The sequence below is a fragment of the Pteropus vampyrus genome, unplaced genomic scaffold (assembly GCF_000151845.1).
Source record: "Pteropus vampyrus isolate Shadow unplaced genomic scaffold, Pvam_2.0 Scaffold20, whole genome shotgun sequence".
Lineage (NCBI taxonomy): Eukaryota > Metazoa > Chordata > Mammalia > Chiroptera > Pteropodidae > Pteropus > Pteropus vampyrus.
The window spans coordinates 1,655,494-1,662,466 of NW_011888801.1; the positions used below are offsets into that span (position 1 = coordinate 1,655,494).

The 6,973-nt window shown below is 33.4% G+C and overlaps 1 non-coding gene and 1 pseudogene across 1 annotated transcript; both read right to left on the reverse strand.

Moving 5' to 3' along the window:
• Positions 1 to 2,545: 2,545 nt before the first annotated feature.
• On the reverse strand, positions 2,546 to 2,647 carry LOC111736581. The gene has a single exon (XR_002779209.1). It is a non-coding gene; the product is annotated as a U6 spliceosomal RNA (small nuclear RNA).
• Positions 2,648 to 4,034: 1,387 nt separating this feature from the next.
• Positions 4,035 to 4,301, reverse strand: LOC105288868 (annotated as a pseudogene).
• Between the last annotated feature and the right edge of the window lie 2,672 nt (positions 4,302 to 6,973).

The following is a 6,973-nucleotide window of genomic DNA, read 5'->3' on the forward strand; positions in this document are numbered from 1 at the left end:
GTTGTTGTTGTTGTTGAGTTGTACAAGTTCTTTATAAATTTTGGATAGTAACCCCTTGTCAGATGTATTATAGGCAAATGTCTTCTCCCATTTAGTAGGTTGTCTTTTTGTTTGTCGATGGTTTCCTTTGCTGTGCAAAATCTTTTTAGTTTGATGTAGTCCCATTGGTTCATTTGTTCTTTTGTTTCCTTTGTCCAAGGAGATGGATCAGAAAAAAAATTACTAACAGCAATATCAGAGAGTTTCCTATCTATGTTTTTTTCTAGAAGTTTTATGGTTTCAGGTCTTGCATTTATGTCTTTAATCCATTTTGAATTTATTCTTGTATATGGTGTAATAAGATGGTCCACTTTCATTTTTTTGTATATATCTGTCCAGTTTTCCCAGCACCATTTGTTGAAGAGACTGTCTTTATCCTATTGTTTATTCTTGCCTCCTTTGTTATAGATTAAATGATCATATACGCATGGATTTATTTTGGGCTCTCTATTTTGTTTAATTGATCTATGTGTCTGTTTTTATGCCAGTGCCATGCTGTTTTGCTTACTATAGCTTTGTAGTATAGTTTGATATCTGGTAGTATGATACCTCCAACTTTGTTCTTCTCTCTCAAGATTGTCATGGCTATTTGAGATCTTTTATAGTTCCATATAAATTTTCAGATTATTTGTTCTAGTTCTCTGAAAAATGCCATTGGTATCTTGATAGGGATTGCATTGAATCTATATACTGCTTTGGGTAGCATGGCCATTTTAATGATGTTGATTCTTCTGACACATGAGCATGGTATATGCTTCCAGTTATTTGTATCTTCTTCAATTTCTTTTTTCAATGACTTATAATTTTCTGAGAACAGGTGTTTTATCTCCTTGGTTAATTTGATTCCTAGCTATTTTATTGTTTTTGATGCGATTGTGAATGGGAAGTTTCTTTAACTTTTCTAAGTAGCAGGTGGCTTTAACCAAAGTCTACATAGCGAAGAAGAGAGAATGAAGGCAACAATTTATGGTTCTCTTATTGACTTTATCCTTCTTGATTTGGAGAACAGAAAAGAGATAGAAAGGAAGAGGAAAAAAGGTGGACATTTCATTTGCTCTCCCTTCTTTGTCTTGCTTAGTTTTGATGAAGGAAAGGAGTACTCCATGGGTGGTCCAAGAGTTCTGAATAGCTCTGAGGGGCAGACAATGGATAGTACTCAAGTACAAGTGTCTGGTGAAGCTGCTTCATTTTGAGGTGGCTCGTTTGGATTGGTTATGCACTTAATAGAGAGTATCTACAAGAGAATCTTGGTCCAGATTCACCTAGAGTTGTGGGGGCAAGTGTCTTATCCCTCCAATCTGTCTGTGGTACTCTGCTTTGTGTTTTGTGCCCCTGCCTTAATAAATGGTCCTTACATAACATGACAGATAATTATCCCTTGAGCTTCATCTCAACTCCAAACATATGCTTAACACCTTTAGTTAATAACCCATGGCAACACTGTTAGTTGGTTAACCTAACCACCATTCCTAGCTACTCTTTCTTTTACCTCCCTCTCATTACAGAGGCTAGAAAGCAAACTCTACTCACTTTGCAGCCTCCCAATTCAGCTAAAAGACTTAAAAAGAAGTCTCCCGAGAAGCTTCTGGGAAAGTTTTTCCCTCACTAACACGTGAATAGAAACACTTTAAGAAAAGACCTCCTTGAGGCAATAAACATCAAGATGAAAAGTTCAAATATCAAGTATGGCAGAATGAAGATAGAAAAGAGCTAGAACCCTTGAAGACTGATCAGCTGAATTAAAGTCACCCACTATCGATCTCCAATTATTTTGTTATGCGAGGAAAGTAAATTCCTATTTGTTTATACTTCCCCACATATTTACAGTACAGTTATCCCTCGGTATCTGCAGGGGATTGGTTACAGGACCCTCATGGATACCAAAATCCTCAGATGTTCAAGTCCCTTTTATAAAATGGTGTAGAATTTGCATATAAGCTACACAATCCTCCCGTATGCTTTAAATCATCTCTAAATTACTTATCGTACATAATACAAGGTAAATGCTATGTAAATAGTTGTTATACCATATTGTTCAGAGAATGACAAGAAAACAAAATCTGTATATATTCAGTACAAGTACAACCTTCATAAGCCTAACTACATAGTACATAGCACATGTCAGCAACTATGTAACACTTTTTTCTGAATATTTTCAATTCATGATTGGTTGAATCAGCAGATATGGAACCCACAAATATAGGGGGCCAACTGCACTCTTTATTCCTTTGTATAGATACCATTTCCTTCTGTCTGAAAAACTTTCTTTAACATTCCTTGCATGCACATCTACTAGTGAAAAGTTTTTCAATTTTCTATATGTGAAAAAGTTTTTATTTTGCCTTCATATTTTATTTTTATTTTTTATTAAAAATTATTAGAGTGACACTGATTAACAAAATCAAATAAATTTCAACAGAAAGTCATATATGTTGCATTGTGTGTTCACTACCTAGAGTTAGATTTTCTTTCGTCACCAAATATTTGACCCCTTTTACCCCATCTAAAAAATATGGAATGCTTCGCGAATTTGCGTATCATCCTTGTGCAGGGGCTAATCTTCTCTGTATCATTCCAATTTTAGTATATGTGCTGCTGCAGCAGGCACCACCTTCATTTTTGAGAGGTGTTTTCACTGGACATAGAATTCTAGGTTGATAGCTTTTTTCTTTTTTCCTTTTTTTTCAGTAAAGATATTACTCTACTAATTTCTGACTTACATTGTTCCCAATTTTGATGTTATTCTTAGCATTGTTCCTCTACATAAAGTTTAATTTTTCTCTGGCTGCTTTTAAGATTTTCTCTTTGTTACTTGTTTTAAGCAATTTGATTATTATGTGCCTTGGTATAGTTTTCTCTATATTATTTTTACTTGAAGTTCATTGAGCTTCTTTGATCTGCAGCTTTATAGTTTTCATAAAATATAGAAAAAATTTGGCTTTTATTTCTGCAGCTTTTTTCTCTGCTTCCCCCTGTACCCCACCTCCCCATTCGCACATTTCCTTCAAGGACTCTAAATGCACATATGTTAGGTGGCTGACAGTGGTTCCATACCTAACTGAAGGTCTCCATTTTCTTTGTTTTTAGCCTTATTTCTCTGTGTGTCATTTTGGATAGTTTCAGGTGCTATGACTTTAGGTTCACTTCAGGTTCTTTTTCAGTGTTTAATCTGCTGTTAATCCCATCCAGTGTATTTTTTAAAATCTCAGACACTATATTTTTTATTTCTAGCTATTCTGTTTGGTCTTTTTCCTGTCATCTTCCAAGTTCTAAATTAACATGATTATGTTTTTCTCTACTTAAGTTTGTAGATTATAGTTATAGTAACTGTTTTAGTGAGTTTGTTTACTAATTCAATTATTTATATAATTTCTTGGTGGGTTTCAATAAATTGATTTTAGACTTTTATAATACACATTAGACATTTATGTAGAAGGTGTTCCATTTTTCAAAGAAATTTTTCCTATTTCCTTGTCTTTGCTATCTTCTTCAGAGCAATAAACAGTAATTACTACTCACATAAATAAGCTGCTCCATGTGTCGAGAAGTAATTATAACTTTATGTTTTAAGTCATTATCATTTCCAAAGTCTCCCTTTAATTTTATTGCACTGTCTCACTGAACTGTTTCACAGTAAAATTGTACTCTACTGAAATTCGAAGAGCCTGAACAAAAGCTAGATGCCCAAGGATGTTTAGGTACTAATTTAGTAACACTATATATTGGCACAAACCTTCTATTTATTCATATTATTAAAACTTCAATAATAGAAATAAAGCTACTTTAATTGAAAAGGAACTCAGGAATGAGATCATTAAGTATAACTACATTTTAAATATAAATACCATGTATTTCCTGATTAGTATCAGGTGAATGTTTAAATTATCTATCCTGAATTCTGGTGTCAGAGAAAAAGGTCAGAGACAATCACAAAGAAGGTGCTTCAGATTATCAGGTCCATTTTGAAAACAATGAAGTCCTCTGGGACAATCACTTTAGTCTTTCTTTTTATCATAGATTTCTGTTGGTCCTTTTGTCGGTAATCCATTTATGTCTGCACTCTTATGGTCTACTTTGCCTTTGCTTTTATCATTGGATTCTTGTATTGCTTTTCAAGGCCACATACAACTAACACGGGGGAAATCAGAAGGTAGATGTATGGCTCCAGGAACTTTTTGTAGACCCAAAGCAGAACTGGGATGACAATACAAGGAATGCACACCATTGTCCCAGGCTTGAGCTCCTGAACTGAGACCACCAAACCCAAATGGTGAACTGTTGTTGTTGTTGTTGTTGTTGTTTTTAATGGGCTGCATTTTTCTGCTTCTTTGCATGCCTGGCAATTTTTTTAATTAAATGCCAGACATTTGAATTTTATCTTGTTGGTTGCTGGATAGTCTTGTTTAAAATATTTTTGTGTGTGTGAGCTTTGTTCTAGAAAGCAATTAAGTTACTTTGACAGAATTTGATCCTTTCAGGTCTTTCTTTATTTAAGTTTGTTAAAAACTTAAGGTTGAACAACCTTTAGTCTAGGGTTAATTTTGGCTCACTACTGAGGTGATACCTTTTTGAGTATGCTACGTGATGTCCCATGTATTATGAGATTTTTCCATTTTAGCTGTTGGGAATATGAACTAGTCCCAATCTCGTGTGAGCTCTATGAATTATTCCACCAGCCTTGGGTAGTTTTCTCACATGTCTATTCTGAAGAGTAGCCAGATGAAGACTCGAAGGTCATCTTCTGCCGTCTCCAGGGCTCTCTTTCAGTACAGCGGTTTCCTATCTTGTACTCTTTCCTGTGAATTGCAGACTCTTTGACTTCCCTGTACTCACAGCAAAATCTTCTCAACTTAGGGAGACTGTGAACTTTTTGAGTTCCTCCTCCTTGGCACTGAGCCAAGACATGTAGTGCCAGTTATCCAATGTTTGAAAATGTCGTGTTGTGTATTTTTTAATCTTTTTTTTAGTTTTTAGGCAAAAGGGTAAATCTGGTCTTTATTACTCTGTATTGGTCAAAATTAAAAGTTAACCTTCTATTTGTTTCTGCCAGTCTTAGGATTTCTTTTATTTTCAGGTAAAAAGTTTCTTAATAAATACATACCTCTCTGTAATCATTTAGGAGGCCAATTTTTATTCTGACTAAAACATAATCTTTACTATTTATCAAACAAAGAATTAAATCATTTAAATGGTGTTATATTAAAGTAATTATCATTAAAAAAGAGATGACTATCATTATCACTATATGTGACATATTGAAGGTTTTAGCTAACGCAATAAGATAAGAAAATAAAGTATATGAAAATAAATATTGGAAATAAAGTGGCAAAGTAAATTTGATCTTTCAGATGATATGATTGTATAATATGAAAACCTAAGAGGCTATCAAAAATAAACTTTGTTTATGATTAATAAGATAATTTATCTTATGGCATATTTAAGAATAGTTTTTCTTTAAATTACAAATAACTTCCTGGAAAGGGTAATTTAAAAAAGTCATTCCAGTTGTCAACAAACTGTAAATATCTAGAAATAAATTTAATAAGCTAGGAATATCTGCATGTGAAAAAAAGAAATACATTTTATTGAAAGAACACAAACAAAAACTTTATAATAATAATCAGAGCATTCTGGGCAGGGCCTAGAAATTTGTATTTGTATTTCAATAAAGCTCTCTTTAGTTCATTCTGAGGTGTAGCCAAATTTTAGAACTATTGACCTAGATGTCTGGAAGACTCCATGTCCCTAAATATTTTGCCTGTTGTCCTACCACAATACATGAAATTCTAATGTTACACTTAAATTGATGTGCAAATGTTATCAATGTATACCAGTGACAGAGGCCTAACTTAAACAAACTGGCTAACACAACTGAGAAGAGGGAGGAGAACTTTATCAGTTATGGCTTGTTCCAATGATTCTAATGATGTTATCTGGGATTAGGTCTTTTCATTTCTTAGAATACTCTCTCCAATTAATGGATAAGAAAGCTGTTTTCAGGCTATGAATCACAATTGTGAACCAGGTAGGGAGAAGAGAGAGAGGGGAGAGAAAGAGAGAGAGAGAATTAGAATTTTCTAATAGATTAGCATAATAGTTCCCAAGAATCTCTTGCTGATCATAGGCCACATGCTTATCACTGAGTAGGAAAAAAGGTGTGGTTAGCCTCATCTGAATCATCTTGAATAATTTTTAAAAGTGTACAGAGTTCCTGAGATCAAAAAGTTTGCGAACTGCTGACATATGTAAAAGTTAGCTATCATACAATTTTGCTATGTAGTGGTTTTACTTACTAGGGTTAATCTGGGATCTGTAAAAACATTACTGAAAGAAGTACTCTGTACATAGAAATCTAAAAGGACTTGAAGTTCCATTTGATGGATTAAGACAACCCATGGGAATGAAGGAGATACAAAAAAATCATCTTTTGTACAACTAAGAAAATAGAATGTCCTCTGATTATTCCTTTATTATCATAAGTACTTAAAATGTACAAATTAAAGGTTGTTGAGAAATGTTTAGAAGATATGATTGAGTGTTCAGTTATTTTCAAAAGAACAGCAGGACAAGATAATACAGAAAATAGAGTAGGCAATAGCATGGGAAAATTAGAAGGAGCAAGACACATTACATTAAATAAATGGATTCTAAGAAAAATGAATATATGTATTCAAACAAGAGACATATATGACTGTTCGTAGATGTTTTATTTATACAGCCATATTTTTTAAAAAATTAAATGTCCACCAACAATAAAAAGGGTACATTTTTGTATATCCATGAAATGAAATAATACTATACAGCAATAACAGAGGACAGACTATTGCTAGACGTAAGTATACAGATGAATCTCACAGATATAATGGCTAGTGGAAGAAGCCAGGCACAAAATGTATATACTGTATGATTTCATTTCTGCAAATTTCAGGAACAG